Source organism: Lissotriton helveticus, chromosome 5_1 (genome assembly GCF_964261635.1).
Source record: "Lissotriton helveticus chromosome 5_1, aLisHel1.1, whole genome shotgun sequence".
In the NCBI taxonomy this organism is placed as follows: Eukaryota; Metazoa; Chordata; class Amphibia; order Caudata; family Salamandridae; genus Lissotriton; species Lissotriton helveticus.
The window spans coordinates 1,500,276,068-1,500,300,693 of record NC_136065.1 but is presented as its reverse complement, the minus strand read 5'-3'; positions in this window follow the sequence as shown (position 1 = coordinate 1,500,300,693).

Below are 24,626 nucleotides of genomic sequence, written 5' to 3'. Positions count from 1 at the left end.
ATGCGCAGAGCCTATTGGGAATATAGGAACTACACTACATGGCGCCCAAAGTTTGGTAAGGCGATAATTTAACGCTAGATACTAGAGTAACTCAGTCGTGCTTTTCACACAGACCCCCTTTTTCCCGTAAAAATACTCCAATAGATGTCTGGAGTGGGTTAAAGGATAAAATATCCACTTTAAACTAAGTAGGACGCAAAAAAATCCTATTTATTAGTTTTTAGTTTGTTCAACGTTGAAGGATACTGTGTTCCAAAAATATTGTGCATCTAATCTTTGTTTCCTTGAAACTTGTTCTGCAACACTTCCAGTCAACAAAAATGACAGAAAAAATGACGACAAAAGGGAGAGAGCTGCACTAGCAGCTCAGGCAGTTTTAGTCGACAAAAATCTCCAACAAAATGACGCGGATGCCATACTCATCCCGGCAAATATAAGGAAAACAATCACTATAAAACTTATAGAAAATGGAGTATCATCGAGAGGTGGTAAAGCAATATTTGTTATAGAGGCACATGAATATCGGTAGACAGAGGTATGGATTCTGTTTCCTGCAGCAATGCAGTAACACACGAGTTCCACTACTATAAATTAGAGAAACCACCAGCGGAATACGTTCCTTTCGAGGACGTTGAAATTCCACTAACTTACCAAGAGCATCAGCTCTGGTTTAATGGCGCCCTACAACATCAAAACCACATTACCAGGCTCAGTCAACTAGGTAGACCAGGAGCCACATGGCCGGTACTAGCCAGCTATACACCACATCCTGACATCGAAAGAATGACAGCTCCTGAACTGTTAGCTCAGCTAAAACAGCTGATTAAAATACACAAGCAGTTGGTTCAATATGTCCTATGGACTTTAAAAGTCCAACCAGCTGTAAGAATTCCACAGCACATCCCACACCAGGGGAACACAAACAAAATCACACCACAGACTATTCAGTCAGTCATTGGTAAATTGCCCGTAAAACGAGAACAAATTACGCTCTGGTTAGCCCAAAAAGTTACTCAAATAGAGACAGTATTCCCTGATAGTACACCTCATGAGAAACACAGGATTCTGACAATCTGTTTACCAATGGGGATTGCACCACACGTAGAGGACTGCGACACTTGAGGTACAGTCTTTGCTTCAATCTACACAAAATCACATGGTGTCCCGTCTATGGCGGTAATACCAGACGTTCTGAGACAGATTAAAAACGAATACGATCCAGAACCGGCCTTAAATCTGGGTATGAAATTACTGAAAAATTTCAAACAGATCTCGGCTATACTATTAGCCAACATTAAAGATGAAGCAGCATCTGTAGCAATCCGCCAAAAACTAAAAAAACAGATATTACTGAGCAACCGTATGAACTTGCCAGAATTATTGAAAAATCCTATGAAGAACTAGGTTTGGGTGGGAAACCAGTAAAACCCCAACTAACTGAAAATCCTGAAAAAGTTTTTATTAAAAATAATCTCATTACTCCTAAAAAGATGTGGGAAAACACTAAACAGACACTTCCTAGAGAGAAGCGTTCACAGTCCAGAGGAAGGTCTCCTCAACAGGAACCCTCTGAAAAGAGATATAACCTCAGAAATAGGGATAATTTGAGAAAGCCTGATCGATATCAAGATAATGATGAACGTTCCTCTCGTACCTTTCAGACTTCCTCGCAGAAATCCAAAAGAAGAGGGCGATCAGAACAAAAAGAAGAACAAGTAAAGTCCAAAGACGAACAACACGTTCCAAAAAATAAGAAAACTCAATTCACCAAAAAGAAGGTAGCAAGTCTAAAGATCAGACATGCTGAGGATCTTGAGGACACAACTCAAGAACGGGGAGTGGGCCCAGACAATGCTAGACAGCGCAGCAGATGTAACCATAGCTTGCAAGATCCTGAAGGATCATCTGGAGGCAATGGACTTGAATGAAAGCATCCAAGTTGAAACTGCAGATACCAGGGTTAGTGTACCACATAAGTTATATGTAACATAAGTACATAAGTAACACTCCGGATGGAGGGAGACAAACCAAGAGAAATTAGAGCAATATTTTGGGAGAAGCTCTCTAAGGGTTATGACATCCTTCTAGCTGAACAAGACTGGCCACCTGAAATTGTCAGGGAGTGCCCGCATGGCGACGAGATAATTATGCCAGCCTTCTCGAATCACATTCAAATTCATAAAAAATGCACCTATGCCAGGAAATGGGCTGTAGCCCAGGCCCCAGCACTATACAAAAATCATGTAGGATATGGTGAGGATTCCCCTCACCATAAAATCCAGTTGAAAACTCAACCAACAATGCAACGGTAATATCCTGTAAAACAGGAAGCTAGAAAACAGGTCAGGGAGATCTTAAATCAACTTGAATACCAAGGGGTGATTGAAACATGCACCTCATCAATAAATAATCCTTTGTTTCCTGTCTCCAAACAGGACAATTCATATCATCTAGTTTTGGATTACAGACATCTAAACTCTTGTTGCAAAACGTTTGCAATACCAAACGCACATAGTGCAGCACTGATGAATAACATTGTGCGCAAAAAATATAAAACTACATTAGATATCTCGAATGGTTTCTTTTGTTAAAACATTGCACCAGAAAGCAGGTATGTGACCGCTTTCTCAATTATGGGGACACTGGGACAATTTTGCCGTCTCCCCCAGGGATTCAAGAATAGTCCAGGGTTGCTTTCAGCCAGAGTTACTACAAACGTATGATGATGAGGCATTATCCTATGTCGATGACATCTATCTTACAGATGATGATTTGGACGTACACTTGAAAAGAGTGAACACTATTACTGGGGTTTGCTTCTGAAGGATATAAATTCAATTTTAAGAAATCACGAATTGCCCACCTCAACATCCTATTTTTGGAATATGAGTTATCAAGTGAAGGCAAAAGCCTGGCATCAAACTTTTTAGACAAATGTGCGCTGCTCCAACCTCCAAAAACGCTGAAAAACTTACAGTCAATTCTAGGTTTCCTGAATTTTGGAAGAACTTATGTTCTAAATTACACAGAAAGGGTTAAACCTCTCTGCGAACTAATAAAACCTGATTTTAAACTTACTAATTGGACACAAAAACACACAGAAATTTTGCGTTCAGTGCAAACAGACATGTTAGCAAAAACACAGTTACAAACACGCGACAACGTGCGTAACCTAGTGATCCAAATCATCCCAGGGAGATGCGGATTCACATAACTAACCTTTAATGAAGGTGAGACGGTACCTAGAGCATACAAATCACATTTGTACACACAAGCTGAAATGAAATTTACTTCAACAGAAAAGATTCTGACAGTTGTTCAGACTACTGTAGCAAAAGAAAGAGCCCTCGCACAGGGTAAACGCATTAAAATCGTTACACCTGTACCTGCCTTAGAAGCAGTGACAAAGGCAAGCATTCCAAATGCTAAAGATCTACATCCAAGATCGTTACAATGGGTTAATTCTCTTACCGCAACAGACGTTGAATACGTTTTTGACCCATATTTAAAAACAGAAGAATTCCTACAATACGAATTAGAATGTCTTCTGCCGACTGAAATTCTGCCACATGAACATTACGGCTGTATAATATATACAGACGGCTCAGCACAAACCGCAATTGGGTGTAAACAAGGCTATGGTGCTGCGTGCGCGATTGTTAAAGGTCGCTGGCGCGAAGGTAAATTTAGACCTATGGTCACAAAAACTCAATCTCTCGGAGACTGTACCGCTCAGCGAGCTGAACTACAGGCTTTCAAGATGGCGCTTGAAAATACTGATCGCGAATTCGTATTACTGTGTCCAGTCTTACAATGAATATTTGCAGAACTGGGTTCAAAACGGTTTCAGAGACGCTAAAGGTGGCACAGTTAAGCATAAACTGCTATGGGAACAAGTAGTTCTTTTACAAAAAGAACTACAAAAGACTCACGTGATTCATACACTGAGTCATCAGCGTGATGGTGTTCACGTTGAAGGCAATTCAATGGCTGATGAGGCCGCGAAGGCAGCTGTGCAAACGGCTTCCGTAGCTGCAATCACTTGTTCAAAAACAAAAATAGACGGTGAAACAATGCTAGCAGTCAACTCCTCAAAGAAAGGAAACTATGCAGCATTACCACTGAATTATCCACTCGGTAATACATACATAATTGATGCAAACTCAGTTCCATTTGCTCGAATCCCTGGAGTGAGGCATAGGGTCATTCCAAACAGGAACGAGAGAGGTGCTTTGGTTCACAAGGCACATTTGGGAGAGGGTCTGATACATCAAGGGATCTTAATGTCTCTAATAGAGTTAGAAAAGAGGTACTGGTGGCCAGGAATGAGCGTCCAAGTCTACGAATTTTGAATTAACTGCGATACCTGTCACGAGGATCATAGCTTTGAAAACAAACAAATTCCTGACTACAGTGTAGACAGCCCAGTACAGACACCATTGTTAGACAGCATTAGACTATCTAGACGCAGACGTAATTATAGACAAATGCGGTCCCACAAGTATTAAGACAAGATTCCTTTGGATGTGGCCCCAGCGCCCGGCTAATGCCAGAACTGTTATAAAAGATTTGTGAGTCTTTATCGGCACATACGCAATCGGCACGCTACATTCTGACCAAAGTCCTGCGTTTAGCTCTCGGGCCTACAAAGAGGCCATGGCCAGCTTGGGCGTTGCATTGCGATTTTCGAGTCCATTCCATCCTGAGGGAAATGCGGTAGTGGAAAGAAAAAAACGTGACATAAAGCAATCTATAACAGCTAGGGTATTAGGTTCGGGTGACGGGTGGGTCAAACATCTAAATAGTGTCCAACGTAGTTTTAATAATCTGCCAAGAAATTCTCTGGGGGGAGTAACTCCATTTGAATTATTATTTGGTACTAGAAAGCTCATCCAGGATCTTGATTGTCAAACTTCAGTGGTGGAATAGAAACCCTTTGATATCATAGACCGTTTGGCTGTATTACAGGACTTAAATGAAACAAGAAGAAGTCTGAGTAACACAACACACAGCCCAACGACCACTGAAGAAAAACCACCTGTCCCAGCAAGACCTGTCTGGATTCCAAAGATGGGGGATCTAGTCAGGGAAAAAATTGCGGTAAAGAAGGAATTTGGGCCTTCTTATAGAAAAGCAGTACCTGTCTTAGCAATCCTTGGAACAAGATCAGTGTTACTACCGCCGCTTGCTGGAAAAAGGGAGAACAGAACAGTATCAATTGACCTGGTAAAACCATAATCATGTGGCCGATAATAAGTAGTAGGCCCAGTGGACTCCCAAGTAGTAGCAGACAACCAAATCTGGCTACTATTCAAGAGGTTCAAACTGAAAGACATCACCTTTGATAAACCTGCAGTGAGAAAAGAAGGACTTTGCAACACAGCCATGGAACTCATCCCTCTTGATACCCAAATATCAGTTTGTCAAGAAACCCCTGTCTACAATGATGTAGCATCTGACTATTCAAACATGTCAAATGAGGAAGCAGCTCCAGTGATCTCAAAGAATTCGGATGCAATACCAACTATTGACAGAAATGCCTCTGGCTATTTTATCAACTTCGATAACTTTTCTGAGGATCACAGTGAACCAGAAAAAACGCCAGCAAAAACACTTTTTAAAGAAAAAATAACAGAATTCCTTCATCAACTTGAGAGAACATATCTGGTTTCGCCATGGGTTGAATTTTGGATTGGATTAGGTGTACTTTTTCTCCTGCTATGGGTCATTCTTGTTTTGAGTTTGGGACAAATGATAGATGGAAAATACAGTACAATGGACACAGCAAGTAAGAACATCAAGTTGCTCCTGCAACCTTACAGGTCATCTCATCATGAGCGAAGAGACCTGTCCTCAGTGAACATCACAGCTGTTCCTATACCTGGTGGTATAGCATAGGACACAACTGATTATGACATTTATGGGCCGGTGGAACTGCTGAAGATTCTACACAAGTTTAAGGTTTCTTTTAGTGACTTTGTCTCACCCAGCACATTTTCTGATGATTGGGACTTTAAAGCTGTTAACAACATGATGACAGATTTAGGAATGTCAGCAAAATTTCAAAAACATGAATACCTAGAAGGTTCAACAAGTTATGAAGAACTGTATTGGTATAATCATTTTGGTCACCATTATTTGCACAAATCTGTAAATCCTAGAAATGTTTTTACTTACAATCAATGGGAACATTGTACAACACCGCCAAAAGGCAGCTCTAAAATATTTTATGAGAAATTTCCATACTTTACAGGTTTTAATGTAACAAATCCAGAAACGTTTTATTTTAAGAATGTAAATAAGACAGGAATGAAAAACATGTTGACCAATACTAAACAAATTTATTCTGCGAACTTTAATGAACAGCTGTCCACATTAGGGTTTAACTTTTGGAAAGACAACATTGAGTCAAAAACTGTCTGGGGCACAAAAGCCTGGCAAGTGCAAGGTTTAGAAGACTTATTTAGAGCCTGCATTATCCAGAACAAATAATGTTTTTAAATGACAATGTGCAACAAACATCTCGTCTTGGCTTAGCTAAGATAAAAGATTTAAACAAACCGTCAATACCTAAGCCCACGCCTGATAGTAACAACACTTCAGATGAGGAGGTAGAAGTGAAACAGATTTTAAAACACAACTGAACCAATCCTGATTGGAAACAATGGTTAATCTGGCAAATAGACACGAACAACTGTCTAAATAGATTCATGAACAGAACACAAGGGTTCAAAATGAATAGGCCATATCCGAGATATTCCCACAGACAACATCCAGGGATAGTAACAACATACAGTGTAGGAAAACTATGCCTTGACTGGCTACAGAAATCCACACTTGCAGAAATTAAACAACACTTGACTTTACTTAAAGAAGGCGTTGACTTACAAGACTTCTTACTTGGGCCTCGTAAACAACATCAAAAACGTTTCATATACGCCGGTATATACGCAGCGTACAATGAAGTTTGGAAAATAACACAAATGGAAACTGCCGAAAAAATACGTGAAATTGATCGTATTAATTTAGAGAAAGCACTCTCTGTAGTGGACAATGGGTTAACGACTCTGTCCTCCAGAATTTATTCTTTGGACAGCATTGTATCATCTGCCATTGACATAATAGAACAGGATTTGCTAATGTTTCAACATGGCCAGTCTCAATTACGTTCTATAATGCTGCTAGGCTGGACGTTATAAAATCTCCCTTCAGGCTACGTGCCATGGCATCTAATCAATACCACATCATTGTTTACTGTCTTTAACCTTACAGATAAACAAATCTCTTCAGCACAACGAGGAGCAGACTATACGGTGCTGAGCATTGAAAAACTGGAAAGATTACCAGTAACAGTTTCTGAGAAGCCTGTCGTAGAATGGATAATACATGGCACCATCACGATACCAGTGACGATTTTCCAATTTCATTCTTGTCTAAGCCATATACCAGCAGGCCTGTATGAAAGGTTGGGTAAAGGATACATTAAGTCAACCTGGACTTTACCATACACACACAAATGTTGGAGTGGGGGAAAGGAGGTATTTCTTAGTACAAAAAATTGTAAAAACTCACTAAGCGTTACACTTTTATGTGAAGGTATTAATTTACATGGAGCCTGCGAAGGTTCTTTAAATAACCTTTCTGGCCACATGCATGGTAGTTCAGCAGCAGTGATAGACCCGATTTTCAGGCAACTTTCCAATGGTAGTTACGTTATGCTCAATGATCACAGCTGTTGTGGCATGTTGCCAGGAAAAGCCTGTCTAGTTAGTGTGTCGGCCAGGGTCACTTGTAGTATGCAATTATTGTATCCAAAAAGCAAGACAGACGGGGAGACGGTGTTATGGCCTTCACTGAATATCTCTTCTATACGAATTGATACTTTAAGCAGAATGAAAGCCATTCTTTTACAAAAAACGATGCCACTGACCTCGTCTAGAGAAACTTATGATCTGCAAGTTGCAAGGACTTCTGCAGAGATACATGCAATATAATAAACAAACTGCCCAGTACATTTGGCAGAAATGTTAGGTCAAATCTTAAACATGTCTGATACCAGTGGCATGTTAACACCATTCGAAGCAGTCCTCAGCATTTTTCAACATTTCGTGCACTCTGTGTTTGGTGGACTGCCTCTCATTTTTTGACTCGTAACAGGAATTCTCTTTTTGTTCCTTCTGCTCCGATATGGCAAATCCAGTCACCGACGATACCCAGACTACAATGGAACGGGCTCTCCTGGCCATGCGGTATCGTGAAAGAGTTACACAGATTCTTGGCTTGTCTTGTTTAAGAGATCTGAATACCACCTGGTTCCTTTCATTCAGACCAATCTGGCAAGATTGCATCTTACCTGTTCTATGATGCCTGCTTTGCGGAGAAGAATGAGTGTTAGACATTTGTCTTACACTTCCATCAGCACTGCCAACGGATGGGTCCCGTAATGACTCATACATCGTGTTGCCCCAAAGGCTGCCAATCCTGATGACGGCATTCATAGAGATCTCACAGGTAAAGCCAGCTATTGGTGAGGTATGTGGATCAACAGGCACACAGGTACCATCTACGGAGAACATTGCTAATGCGGATGACGCTGACGGCGATGCTTCACATCTATGCTCATTTGATCTACTTGATGAAGTAGTTCCACTTTCACCATCTGTGGTAGATGGTTCCTTTGCCAGCTTAGATGATTTGATGTTTTCCTCCGACACCGAGAATAAGTTTTAAAAAAAGTGCACACAGTGTTCCATAAACTCTGAAATTCAGCCTTCGGTTTTTCAAAACAAATCCTCTAACTTGGGAACTCTATGTTTCTACATTCTACATTTGAATTTTTTTTTATCAATCCCAGAATAGAACTTTTTTCACTTGGCACAAAGTTATCTGCTTAAAGTAGAACTATTCTTAGAGAACAAGAAATTCATTTGATACTTCCTATAGACGATATTTGGCAGTATTATATATTATGCTATGGAATAGTCTCGACCTTTTTTTTTCTTCTTCTGTAAATTTAGAGCCATTTCATAAATATCGTTTCATAATTCATTTAGATAGCATTCTTTAATGACAGCTATTGTTTATAAAATATGTGCAAAACAAATACTCATGTATGTGTATAAACCATGTTTTGATGCATTTCATGTATTTTGGGTGGGATTATGAACACATGCTCTAGTTATGTTTTATGCTTATAGATTTAGTAATATTAGACTTAATACGTGGAGTGGGTGTTGTATAGAGTTTTAGGACCCTAGTGTAAATTTCCAGATTCATGCCCTTACATAGGTATAAAGTACTGTATGCTTATATAGGCATAGAAATCATAACCATATTAAGACATAGATCAAGTAGGCCTAATACGGCTTGGCTACTTCCACTAGTTCCGAAAATCTACAACGATTTCTTGGGAAAACCCACCTTCAGCAGTCAGGGACTTCCACCTGCACGAATATTAATTTATCCAAGAACTCATGGAGTTTTCAGAGAATTAAGTCTCTAATGACGTTATTATGTCCAATCTTACGTCAAACTCAGCACCTTCAAGGTATAAATATGCCCACACTTGTCCAAACAAACACACGGTGGTTTGGAGCAGTTCCACTGTCTACTTGCCCGACGCTTCCTGCTGCAGCAAGTGCCAAAGGAAGCCGACCCTCCAACTGACGCACTGAAAGACGCTGTACTTTCTCCAGCCGAAAAATCCAGCTCCGGTGTTTCCAGGCTACCCTTGCTGGTTGCTGGGAAATCGAGTCCAGAGAGAGAGATACCAGACCTCCTACATTCTAAAACCAAGGAACGGAGCTGATTAGACCCTAAGAGAATTCTTGGATTAAATTCTTTGCAAAGGAATACTGAAACTAAGCTACACCTCACTTACTTCTTCCCTTGTACTAGACCTAGGTTAGGTACACCGGGGTAGGCATATTTTAGAAGCACCAGTTGAGCACTTTTAGTCAATATTTATCAATGTATGTATTTTATGTACTATATGGCTTAGAAACCATATCATGCTTTTACAGTATTATTTTATAATACTCTTCGTACTGTACGCATTGTACTTTACAACAAGTATTACGATTGTAGCAGTACATTTCTTATGCTTGAGAAAGAAGACTGTTCAATAAATACCTTTTATTGAAAACGCCTGTCTCTCTATTTCTCCGCACCTCTGGTGAAACGAAGCATGCACGATTGACTGAGTGAAATAACTATTTATTGTTTCCGCGACTCTAGAAATATATTTCTTATTCTTGGGGAACAAAGTTGTCATGTTTTAAGCGGTTGTCAGAAACAAATCCCTTCTTGTTCATTCGAGAAAGGCACATACACAATTAAGTCTAGTATATTCGGTAGAGACCTAGTCGACCTCAGTCCTACTACAGGGTATACTATTCCAATGCGCAGAGCCTATTGGGAATATAGGAACTACACTACAACCTGCTCCTTTTCAGAGTTGAGGGCAGCCTGAGTGGTATTGTGGAAAATATATCTCACCACTTTGATGCACAGCTCAGATATCTACCTCAGAGCAACATTTAAGGAGGTTACAGATGGTGCTAGCCAACAATCAAGGTCATTTACCACTTTATACCTGGGCCGCCTTTAGTTTTGTGGCCCTGGTGTGACACATTTTGTTGGTTTTAAGGCTCCCCCACTGATCTCCTTTTCCTTGGATTCCCTAATTACCAAACTCCAACAGTACCACACACATTCCCTTAGCCCCTTTCTGACACTTACTTAATTAATATCCCTGCACATCCCAATGTAGAGTGTCAGAGTGCTTTACATCACAACATAGATTATGCAGAGACAGTGAATCATACAATTGTGTCAATGTTAAGGAAACGTTACATATGATAATTAGGGTTACATGGTGTAGGAGCCCTATGTCACCCATATGGCAAAACAAAGAGCAGTTTTACTAAGTGTTTATGCTGCGCAGGGGAGTAACTAAGATTTCTGTGCTGCACTGTGTAAAGCAGGGAGAGCACAACAGAGCCATATCTACAAAATTTGCTGCACTTGCCCCTAGCGATGCCTCATTTTCGGCTACCTTGCGTCAGTGCACACACCCCTGCACCATAATGCAAGAGTGTCTGAGTTATGTCAAGCATAAGTAGAAGATAGTACAATACTATGCTTCTATAAAGTTTAACGATTTTCCAATTTTGCATGTATGCTGTACAGTGCAGCACACATGCAAAGTTGCAAACATTTGAAAAAATAAACCTTTCCTCTAACAATTCATGTGCTCCAAGAAGATGTATTCCTTGACATAAACCCATTTCTACCACTGTTAGTATATTGGGATTTGTGTTAAAATCCATGGGTGTTTGCATTGGAACACCTAAGAACGACCCACGGCACGTCCCCTTGATGTATATTAGCACATAGTGCTACATTTTATTACTTTATGGCTACTTTCCAACGCAAATCTGGATTTGTTCTGGAAAGTAAACTCCAAAGCTAAACTGTGTCAGGTTTGCTTCACTTTTTTGATGAAAACTGTTTGGAAATCTGTCCCACAAATTCAGAATTTAAAACATAGTAGTGGTTAGGGTTGTCTATACCCATAATAATTTATTAATTCCCAAATAAATACTCTTTAGCAACTTTAGAATAACAAGAGAATCTGAAAACAATATTTAGGGTTCTAAACCTATGCCTTGCAGTTTTGCATGCAGGTCTTTGCTGCCACTTCATAACTCACTGTGCTATATTATAAAGATTGTAATTTATGAACTGTAAGTAACAAAAGGATCTCTGTGACAAAAGCAGTAACTCACTGAACTATCTACATAAAATACAAATCTGATATCTGCATGTTACATGTTCTTTGCAGAAGGAACATTCACCCTCTATACTACTTTAGGATGAGTCAAAACAATGATTAGGCAAATCACAGATCTCTTCCATTAACTGCCAGAGTAATTGTGCTCTTACTATTTCTCCTGAAAATTGCTGGCCACACAAAGATTCTGCAGGCTTCTCTTGTCTCTTCATAAGACGGTCATGCAAATTGTTCCGCTTTGCCCCATGAGCTTGGTGCCTAGTGCAGTAGCACCGATTGCACCACCCTAAAAGCTAAATGCTTGATTCCCAAGACCGCTCTTAATGCTACAGTCAAATTGGGTGGCCAAGTTACTCCTATTGTTAACTTGCCTTTCCAGCGGTATCAACTGCGAGTGATGAAGGCTTTCTTCAGTGGGTGTATAATGCTATGGAATATGCTGTACAACACAAGTAAAGGGTACTTATTAAAACAAACATTCACCCAGAGCTATACATTTTATTACAAACGGATTGTTTATCTCCATATAAGAAAATATGCTACTTCATGTATTGGACCAAACATAAAAAAAGCACATATCGCCTACTGGGGATGAGATACTAAGCAAATTTAGAGCACTCAAGCCACAAGTAGCTTTATTTCACAGCACATCATATTCAATATTATTTTATTGGGTAGTGGTGGAAGTGTGTTCTGCTGTCTTAGGGTATTTTTGGTTTCTGCAATACTTAGTCAGTCCCAGGCTCTCCACACCACTGGAGTCAAACTATCCAGGCTGATGAAGGCTGATAGCCAGAAACCGGTCCTTGGATGCTTGATTCCGGTCTGGGAAAGACATGGCTTGGTAGTTCGGACTGGACTGTTCCCATGAGGCACAGGGTCAGAGCTGATTTGCATATAGCCAGTGTCTAACCCAGGGTGGTGTGGAGTGCAAAAAAACAATGGATTTAGGCCCAGATCCTTGTACTGGGGTGAATGTATGACATTGTTCTACATTCTGTCCATCAACTGTGTTTTTTGCAATTTTCACCCCGAGTGGGCTGGGTATGCTCAGACGTGAGTCCCAGGCTCTCCACACCACTGGAGTCAAGCTATCCAGGCTGATGAAGGCTGATAGCCAGAAACCGGTCCTTGGATGCTTGATTCCGGTCTGGGAAAGACATGGCTTGGTAGTTCGGACTGGACTGTTCCCATGAGGCACAGGGTCAGAGCTGATTTGCATATAGCCAGTGTCTAACCCAGAGTGGTGTGGAGTGCAAAAAAACGATGGATTTAGGCCCAGATCCTTGTACTGGGGTGAATGTATGAAATTGTTCTACATTCTGTCCATCAACTGTGTTTTTTGCTAGTGGGCCTGCAGCACTGATTGTGCCACCCGCGCAAGCAGCCTTTCAAAGGGTTCTCAGAGCTGTCACTGCAGTAGCTGCACACAGTTTTTACTGCCATGTTGACCTGGCAAGTGCACCCACTTCCAGGCCCTAACCTTCCCTTTTCTTACATGTAAGACACCCCTAAGGTAGGCCCAAGGTACCCCTGTGGGCAGAGTGCAGAAAAGATAGTACATGTACTGATGTGTGTGACATGTCATGATAGTGAAATACAGGGAATTTCGTTTTTCACTATTGAATGGCTCTCTGTCCCATAGTATAGAATGGGAGTTTATTTATAGCATCTTATAAGTAGAACTTCACGTTGGGACAAGATAAAAAGATGAAGTTTAGTACGCCTGAACTAAGAATATAAAAATACATCTTTTATTAAAGATTATTTTTATATAGTGTGCTTGAATACACCACTTTTAGAAAGTGGCTGTTTTCTTTCTTAGCCATCCTAGGTGCCTCTGCTGGTTTGTGGATTGTCTGTCTGGTTTTGGAGGGACAGGGGCTGGGTATGTGCATTCTTACAGACAGCCACGGGGGGTTGATGTGTGTCCTGCCTTTCCTGAATGAGTCAGGGCTGGCCTGAATAGACCTGAGCTGCATTTAGAGTAGGGGACGGAGATTTTGTTTCACCTTAATGGGTCTGGTCTGCCTTACACAATGGTGTCTCCAACTCCTGCCGGGAAGCTGCACCAGAGAGGACAGAACAGGTTTGGACTGAGCACAGAGCCTCTCTGGCACCAGAGAACAAAGAGAAATGGACTAGAAATGTTGGGGTCCAGACCCCTGAACTTTGGAATACTTCTGGAATTCAAAAGGAACCTCTCCCAATGAGAAGAGCTGGAAGAAGCTGGAGGAGAAGTAATGCCCCTGTGCTGTGTGCTGTTGGGGGTTGGCCTGCAGTAGCTGTTTCTGCCAAGGAGAGGAACTACTATCCCTCCACTATCCTTTTTCAATCCAAGTACAGATTAATATGTTCTCCGCTCAAATTAATTTCATATTTCCCTATACTAATTTCCCCATTAATCCTGGTTGGGTTCTGGAATAGCGTGCTACCTACGAAAAGTGCTTCAACACCCCATCAGGGGTAGCAAGCCCTACATAAATGCAAACACTTCCCTCTTCCATCCCTCCACTAGCCTTTTCCATCCAAATAACAGACTAACATGTCCACCGTTCAAACTAATTTCACATTTCCCTATACTAATTCACCACTAATCCCTTTTAGGTTCCAGAGTAGCGTGCTACACACTGAAAAAGTGCTTCAACGCCTTGTCTGAGGTAGTAAGCACTATGTAAATGCAATTACAATTACAAAACTAAGTTAAGCATATTTAAAGTCTTACAAGACCATTGTGTAATGTCCGTAGCTCATTAGCATTCAGGTTTTGTGTACTGGGGAATGTTGAATAGCCAGCTAGTGCTGGCCATGTCGCCCCCTCGTTACTAAGGGGGGGGTGTACATTCATGTTCCAGTACATTTATATGGGCATCATGGAATCAATTTTGATATACCCAAACAGATAGTGGGCTTTGTAACTCCTGATATGCTCTGTATTGTTGTGGTGGTATGCCACTGTATGTATCAAATGACTGTGTTTTCACATTCACAGATGGAAAAGTGACCCAAGAGTAAAAAAAGTCCAAATGATAGGCATCATGGGCTTCAGTCAAGAAGGTTACATCGCCACCCACATTGCAGAGCCCATGTAAAGATAAATGTGCGTGGACTGTAAGTTATCAATTAGTAGCTATAGGTATAGGCTGTTTCACAGCAATTAATAATGAATTAAAGGAAACACTAATATGGGTATCCTTTAAATGTTCATGTTTGAACAACCAACTAAAAAATGTAGGTACTTCCTAAAATACTGTGGAGGATTAATACATACAACAGCAGATGTCTTTGGGAGAGGTGTAAAGGGGAGACCTGTTAAAAAAGTACCTGACTAATGTTGGTAGTACCATTCGGCACATATTCTGCTGGTACAGCCAACAGGTTTATGTATTAGGATGTCAAGCTGTTAGAATGTAGGGACTGATTCGCTCTATAACTTCAGTACCTGTCAGCCTTAATCCTAGATAGCTCACAGTGCCTCACCTGAACTCCTAGCAACCTCGGACATGACTCTGTAGTCCCCAGGGAATCGTGGAAACAGATCCTCCTCTTTCATTACTCACTTATTCATGTATGGCTGTTGTAAATAAAAGAAAAGTATAACAAAGTCGTAGTCGCATTCCTCGTAGTTGCGTGTGGTTGTGATTGGTAGCGTGGGTGGTGCTATCGAAGTGCAGCCCTCTGTGCTCTGGGCAGTTACAATCTAATAAGCGGCAAATCCCTCAGGAGAGACGTCCCTTCGATGCACTTGAAAAATAAATGTTCATCTCTTTCATTCAATGAAGTTCAATAAAGTTCAATGAAATTCTTCCACAAAATGTCAGTAGCTTATTCTTTGTTTTATTTCATGTTCATTGTTTTTTGTTTCGTTATTACTGCATAACGTTATTCAAAACATTCATCATAATTGTGCCCAATGCATTTCGGGCATTTGCCCTTCGTCAAGGGACTTCATTAATGCTGAAAAATTCATAAACAAAGTAACGTAAGTTCAGTGAGCTAGCATGCTACTTTAAATCTAATCACATTTTTACACTTCGAAAACATGCAAGTGGAGAATAGGAAGGGCAGTATTACAGAATACATGCGTTAATATGAGTGTTTGTGAATCAAGATAACTGAGCCTGACAAATACGAGTGTGTATTCATCGATAATTCATACGTGTTTTCATGCAGGAAGGTAGTGATTGTAAGGGCGTCGCATCGGTGATGGCAACGTGTTTTGAACTACATTGGTGAATTCATTGGTGCGTATTAGTGACTCGTATACGTACATAAACCATTCTGACCTGTACCGTTCATACGATATGGATGATTAAATCAGTTGGGTTACGATGAAAGTAAATCTGTAAAAACAGATACAAGGTACAAAAAGTTTGGCCTTAGTGCGGCTGAACACCGAAATGTATACATGCTCATTCGTTCGATTGCGCTGTCAGCAGCAGCTTACCGTATACAGCGTGGCTCAAAACTTTCTCGATTCCGCGATCTCGGTCGTAAGTGTTTGTCGGATAGTTAGTGCCGTCAATGGGGATTGGTGGGACCCGAGTCTTATGACTGACGAGGATGAAAGCCTCGTTCTGATAGGTGATCGGTAGGCCACGTGATCGCGAGTATGTGAACTTTATTGTTCTACCGTGTTGACACTCCGACAGGTGTAATGAAAATCTGATCGAAGTGTGTGTCAAGTGGACATGGTATGGGAAACATTCTGTATATGTGTAATCACACTGAAATATGTATAACAACAACAATAAATAATGAAATCAAAAATCATGTGCTTCAAAATGAATATACATATTGAATATACATGTTAATTTCTTCTGCAAGGCACGAATATTATTTCTTTACAGCTCAATCTGCCCATGTATTGTGAGTTTATAGGTAACAACTGTATTCTAGCCGTTCATTGAGTCCTTTCGGTTGGACCGTGGATAGGCGATGTATCCAATATAATACGCGTTTTAGCAAATGTTGTGTATTGTTTCTCCCTGGGAGTGGAGTTACCATCTCCAAAATACAAAACTTGAGTTGACTTGGGTTGTGATTGTGATCGTTAAAGTGAGCTGCAACAGTCTATTTGCCAGCTTTCAAACGTATATTACTCTTGTGCTCAACCAAGCGTGTTTTGATTTTTCTCGGTGTTTGTCCCACGTATGAAAGCCCGCACGGGCATTTCAACATGTAAATTAAATTTGAGCTGTCACATGTTCCATTCACTCTGAGTTTGATTTTGGTACCTTGTGACGGATGGTTTATTTCATTTCCTTTGATGATTGAATTGCAGTTCCCACAATTATGACATGGTAGAGTACCTTTGTATTCTCTTGTTTGTGAATGTGTTTTTGATTCAATAATTCTTTAATGTTTCTGGTTCTTTCGTACGCGAAAATTGGATGACTGGTGAAAAGTCCTTTAAAATCCTCTTCTGTGGAGACTAACGGCCAATGTTTAAGGATTGCTCTTTTGATTTGATGGCTCCGAGTGGAATATTTTGATACGAATACTGTCCTTCTTTCTTGCTCCTTGCTGGTGGGTGTGAGTAGTTGATTTCTGTGTAAAGCCTGTACTCTTTCGGCTGCCTGTATCAGGGTGTTCTCAGGGTATCCTCGGTTTTTAAATTTGTTCATGGTCAATCAATCAATCAATCAATCAGGTCATTTATAGAGCGCACTACTCACCCGTAGGGTCTCAAGGCGCTGGGTGGGGGGGTGCCGTTTACTGCTCGAACAGCCAGGTCTTGAGCTTCTTCCTGAAGGAGAGGTGGTCTTGGGTCAGGCGCAGGTCGGTCGGGAGTGAGTTCCAGGTCTTGGCAGCCAGGTAGGAGAAGGATCTTCCTCCTGTTGTCGCTCTTCGGATGCGGGGGACGGCGGCGAGGGCGTGGTTGGTTGATCTGAGGAGGCGCTTGGGAGTGTAGAAGTTGATCCGGTTGTTGAGGTAGCTCGGGCCTTGGTCGTGTAGGGCTTTGTGCGCGTGGGTAAGGAGACGGAAGGTGATTCTCTTGTTGACCGGGAGCCAGTGCAGATCCCTCAGGTGTCCGGAGATGTGGCTGCGTCGGGGGATGTCGAGGATGAGTCTGGCCGAGGCGTTCTGGATCCGCTGGAGTCTCTTCTGGAGTTTGGCCGTGGTTCCGGCGTAGAGGGTCACTGTTTCTTGTTCTTGAAACTTCCTTAGTGATGATGAAATGCGTTTGATACGAAGTAACTGTGAAAATGGTAAATGTCTTTTTAAAGATGGTTGATGGAAGCTCTGATAATGGAGAAGATTGTTCCTGTCTGTAGGTTTTTGATAAACGCTGGTTTCTATGGTGCCTTGTGTATTGGTTACCATGACATCCAAAAATGGTAATTGAGTTGTACTGTGATTGTGGGTAAATTGTATTCTTTGATTCACCTGATTGAGTTTCTGAATCATAGTGCTGAGATCCGAAATTGATCCTCTCCATAGGATGAAGATGTCATCAATATACCTCTTGTATAGGATGAGATTTTATTTCCAACCGTTTTGGCTCAAGATATGATCGGTTTCAAACTGGTGCATAAAAATGTTGGCGTATGCCGGTGCCGCACAATTTCCCATCGACGTTCCCGAACACTGGGAAGATTAATTTTTTGCCCATCTGCCTATCCACCGTCCAACCGAAAGGACTCAATGAACGGCTAGAATACAGTTGTTCTTCTTGGAGGACCAGTGCTACATGGATGGAGAAGGCTATACCCTAGATGCACATTACTAGAAGGGAAGTGATAGAGGGGCCCACATTCAGTTGGACAACAAAAAGGTGGAACAACCAAGAAGACTAATAGGACTAAGATGGGGCAGGAAGCCTAGGGTACTGGAAGGACTAGGAAAACCAAGGACAGTGGGACTAACATCAGAAGCCCCAATACACGAGGACCAAACAAAGGAGTATCAGAACTAAGACCCTGACTACATTGACCAGAGTACCAGAAGGATTAGGACCTGGCAAATAAGTGGATACAAAATATGATTACCAGCACCATGGTAACAAGGAGAACCAGTGTCACAGGTATGAGGAATTCCAGATCCAGGAGGACTATTGCTAGGTAGACCATTGTGAGAAATTGGGGTTTTGTCTGACTGGGATGCAATCCCTGGTCAAGCAACAGTCACAATCACCTGTAGGGGGAACCACAAAAAGTTACTAAATTAACCTGTACTTAACCATGTGTAGCTTAACACACAAAGCAGTCAGGCTTCACTTAGAGGCTTAATTTAGAGGCAATGTGTAAAGTAATTTTGCAGCATACAAACAGTAATAAAGTGAAAACACAACAAAATAAAAATTCCATACAAGTTTAGAAACATACACTATATTTGAATGAATTATTTGACACCAAAATGACTAAAGTCTAATCTGTAGAACCAGAGTTATGAATTTTGAAAGAATAAACTGCAGAATAGCACCTAAAAGAGGAAAGCGCTGATGGAGCAAGGTTTCATAAGTAAAGAGACTTGCTCGGATTCAATCCTCTCGAAATAACATGTAACCTATTAATCAACATGTTTTGTATTACTAATAATTGCACCACACAACATTTCTAGTATCTAGGGGAAGCTTGCCTATGTGTGTTTACTAACATTAACCCGAGTGTAATAAAATGGCTGCCGAAAACGCGGGAACTTTACTGCGCATGCGTCTGCCACACTCACTTGGTATGACATACTTTTGCTTTTGTGGGATTTTCTTGCAGCTGTGCATTAGTATTAAAGATGTCCGCTACATGTCTCAGATACTAAAGCACCTGCTCCTGCGCTACCTAAATCCTGTTCATTCTGCTTAACCATTAATTCTATAATTAAAATAAAGTAATGGGAATAGAGTAGAGATAAGTGATATACAGTGCATTCATTTATTCTCGCTTTCCAATGTGTCTTTTTTTTACTTTGCTGCTAGCTCGTATTTGGGCCTGAAGGGTTTTTCTGGCCTCCATCTTGAAAGAGCTGCGTCTGCGCAGAGGAACTCTAAATCTCTGAAGCATTGGCATTGAACTGCAGCCAAGTCCTGGCTTACTCACAATATTTGTGAAAAGATGAACATTTGATGAACATTTGACCCAACGAGAGGAAGATACCTTACAAAATAGTTATAACATTGTATAAATTGAGACTAATATTGCTGGGTGGAATAAAAGTCATGGGAAAGTAAATTATGGGCGGAATAATTGATCATTATTATTGAATAGAAATGACTTCATACTGGTATGGTGTGATGACCTCTCCTCACCTTTCTGATCACTCAAATCAAGGGAATACACAAATTTGCAACACTGGGGGCAGGGCCGGACTGAGCACCAAAACCGGCCCTGGCAAAGTGCTCGGCTGGCCCCCTGGGGGTGCGACCACGCTCGTTGCCAGGGCCGGTTTTCGGCCAATTTTGTTACAGGGCCGATTTTGCAGCTATGCTGCAAAAACGGCCCTGTAACAAAAACGGCCCCCATGGCCCAAAACCGGCCCCCACCCTCGCGGCCGACCGGGGGATTGCCCGGTGCCCGCAACGGCCAGTCCGGGCCTGACTGGGGGTGGTACATTGCCCTGGAAAATGGTATAATTAAGGTAGGCTTAGTCAGTTAGATTGTCCGACTTGTCACAGACCTTTCACTGACCCAACATATGCTGGAGGAGATCGAGAGCAGAGGTGCTAGTCAAGCACTCCGTCAGAAGAATCGGGAATTGCTGAGGGAGAAGAATCGATGACCCAGTCGGGTCAGATTGTTAGCCGCAGAGAGAGTGGGGTGTGATGCTGGCGTTGCACTTAGCTGAGGTCCTGTCCTGATCTTCACCTGTCCTGTCCTATTGGAACCGGATTTGTCGGGAGCCCTGTTTCTTTGTCACATCACTTGGCTAGGGTTGGTCCTCACACCATTCTAGGTAAATATAATCTGTGTGATATGTCCTTGTACTGTTTCCCTTTCTCACCCTTCCCAGGTATCAATGCCTAAAAGACATCTCGTAATCTTTCTACATATCATTGCATTAATTATTATTTTCTAATTGAAAAGGCTGTAACTGCTCTTGTACGGACTCTGACATTTAAGACTTTGCATAGATAAAGTTTTTTAAATTTTCCCTAGTCTGTGGTTATTTTATGAAAGTAAACGTTATTATCTACCTATTTTTCCTACTCTTTTTTCGATTCCTTAGGACTTTAAATACAGGTGACAAGTATTGGTAAGTCAATGTGTATAGGTATAAATCCTAAAGTGAATACAATTCTGATAGGCAAAGGTAAAGCAGGATTACCTGTTAAAACTGTGTATGTTTTATGGGCCCAGGTGAGTATGGTAATTGAGCAGGTAACTCCGCGCGCCATCAGCGCCAACCACAGTTATCTGGTCGCTCTGGACCGGGTCAAAGTCAAAAGTTCAGTTCAACTGTCTGATTGATTCAATAATCTGCCACATTATGCCATTTTTAGTGTGATTTCAAGAAATGAGGCCCAATGGAGCAGACATGACCTTGCACCAATGGGCATGGTGTCCTTGTAATATGATTAATGTTGGAAAAACTACTCAGAAAATCAAATCACGTTAATCACAACACAAAATCAGGATACACTGTAAGGTCATGTCTGCTCCATTGGTGCATAACAAAGTCACTCTGCAAATGACATCAAGTGGCAGAATATTGAATTGATCAAGAGACCTCCATGTGGAGGTGACAGATAGGCCATACTTAACTGAGCAGAATGTTGCTGGATCCTCAGATGTGACAGTGTAATACATGGTCTGAATATAATGGAGGAATGCAATTCTGTAACAATAATCTAATGGTCTCCTTTGAGCATAGTTGTTCCCAGTTTTTTCACACGTAATATTTAACCTTTCTTTATTCGATGGAATTGTATTATGCATTATGTCCAGTTTCTTAAACATTTTGTTCAAGTTTTATGCATGTCAAAATTATCATTAATAATTGAATGTATGTTAATCTCTGATTTGATTGTTTCATTTTATGAGGTAAACCTACTAACACTTTATTCCCTTTTCTCGGAACTTGTTTTATAGATACATCTTCTGTGTTGGTGATCTCCTATTCCTTAATTCAATCCCAAAATATTTTCTTTTAAAGTAAGTCTTAAATCTTGCCTTTGTCATTTCTTTCTTTAAAATTTTTTGATATGACATTGGTAATTCTTCGGTGTATATTGCCTGCACTGTGGGTGATGTCCCTATTTCAGGAGGCCGGTTGTGCGTGGTTTGTTCTTCCCTTTTTTTTAGGGGTTTCTCGTCTGAAGTGGTTATTTGTGATTTGCTAAATGAATTAGCTATCAGGTAGTTTGTTGCTTCCTAAGACCATTTATTGATTATATTCATGCATTTCCTGTAGGAAATCTACACTATAAACGATTGTTTGACAGCCTAATATTTCATGGGTTGGCCCTGTGGCTTTAGTTAGTGGACATTTTGGGTCTTTTCCGGTGTTGGACTACAATATATTGTTTTATCAGGTATTGAGTTACTAATTCATTTGAACTCTCACCTACAGCTATCTGCTTCTTATTTCTTCATAATTTGTCTTGCTTTCTTGTAGACAACTTTCTTTTATTATAATTTCTTGATTGCCCCATTGGTTGCAGACTTGGTCCTGCTGTTTCAATGTATTAATCTCAATAATGTAAGTACAAAATAACTATTCTGGTTCCTCTTTTCTGTACCTATTTTTCTTTCTCTTTACTAATTAAGGTGCCCTCTTGTGTCTTTGGTTTTTACAGAAACCAATGCTTTTGCTCATTAAAATGTATTTATCCTCTTGGTGACCCTCTTACTCTTTGGGGTTGAAATGCCCTTGACACTTCCGATATTTGAGAGGGATTAATATTTTGTTTTATAAATAGGATTTGGATTGATGAATTTCTTTAGAAAGTTTATTATTCCTTTGTCAGCTTCTGTTATTACCACACTATGCATTATTCAATGTGCACTCGTTGTGTGATCACTTGAGCACTGTGTTATCATTAAACTCTTTATTTGTCTGTTATTTCTGTTTGTTACAATAATAATAGATTATGTTCTTAAAATTGCTCTGTGGACACCTTATTTTGTTTAATTCTTTTTTAATTCTTGATTGTAAATTTCTTACGATCAAGTTCTTTGGATATTTCAAATTAAGTTTTGATACCTTTTTACCTGAAACCTCTGTTGTGTATTCAACTTTCTAAAAGTGGCATGTGCAGAATTTTAATTTAAAATCTGACATTGCCATAAAATAGGATTTTAAATTGGGATTCCAGAGGCACCAAACATGAAACAGTAATCTATTTCCATTTGGAAATTTCACTTATAAATGTAATAAGGCAGCTCTAATGTTATCCTATTGGAGAGATAGGACATGGAGTAGTGAACATTTCATTTAAGATGTTTCACTACCAGGACATGTAAAACTTAGAAGTGCATGTCCTACTTTTTAAATACATTGCACTCTGCCCTTTGGGGCTGCCCAGGGTCTATGTAAGGGTTGATTTATATGTATTAAAAAGGAAGGTTTGGGCTTTGCAAAAGGCAAAAGGTTTTTAAACCTGCTCGCCCTAAGTGGTCATGGGTATGCCAAGACGTGGCTCCCTTGCTCACTGAGCCACTAGATTCAAGTTAGCCTGGCTGATGAGGGGTGATACCCCAAAACTGGTAGCAGGTTGTTTGTATCTGGTCCAGGGAGTACCTGACCTGGCAGTTTAGGCTTGACTGCCCCCATCAGGAACAGAATCAAGACTGATTTGCATACGGCTGGGTCTGAAGTGGGGTGGCATAGTGCGCCAAAGAACAATGGATTTAACGCAGATCTCTTGACAGGGGGTGAGTGTTTGAAATGTTTCACCACTCCATCAATCATCTTGTTGTGTTTGCTATGTTCGCCCTATGTGGCCAAGGGTATGCCCAGATGAGGGTCCCTTGCTCGCTGTGCCACCGTATTCAAGCTAGCCTGGCTGATGACCGTTGATACCACAAAACTGACCACACAATGCTTGTTTCTGGTCCAGGGAGGACCTGGCCTGGCAATTTGGGCTGGACTGTTCCCCTGGGGAGCAGGATCAAGGCTCATTTCAATATGCCTGTGTCCAAACTGGGGTGGCATGATGAGCAAAACAACAATGGACTTAACCTAGTTCTCTTAATGGGGGTGAGCGTTTGAAAAGTTTCAGCACTCCGTCCATTATCTTGTTGTGTTTGCTATGTTTGCCCTAAGTGGCCAAGGGTTTGCCAAGACGTGAGTCCCTTGCTTGCTGTGCCACTGATTACAAGCTAGCCTGGCTGACGAGGGGTGATACCCTAAAACCTGTCCCAGGATGCTTGCTTTCGGTCCAGCGAGGACCTGGTCTACAGTTCAGGCTGGACTATTCCCATTGGGAGAAGGGTCAATACTGATTTGCATATTGCTGGATCCAAACTGAGTTGATATCATGAGCAGCAGAATGATGGATCTCTTAACTGGAGGAGAGAGTTTGTAAATATTCAGAACTCCGTTCATCATCTTCTTGTGTTTGACACTATAAAACTGCACACTCACAAGCTATAATGGCAGGCCTGAAACATATTTAAAGGGCTACTTAAGTGGGTGGCACACTCAGCGCTGCAGGCCCACTAGTAGTATTTAATTTACAGGCCCTGGGCATGTAGTACCAATTTACTAGGGACTTACAAGTAATTTAATTTGTCGATTGGGTATAAGCCAAAGTAACCTGTTTTAGGGGAGAGAGCCCAAGTACTTTAGCAGCGGTTAGCAGTGGTACAGTGCACAGAGTCCTAGGGCCAACAAAAATTAATTCACCAAAAAGTAAGTGGGGTAAGTCAAGAAGTCTGTGGATGACCCTGCAAGA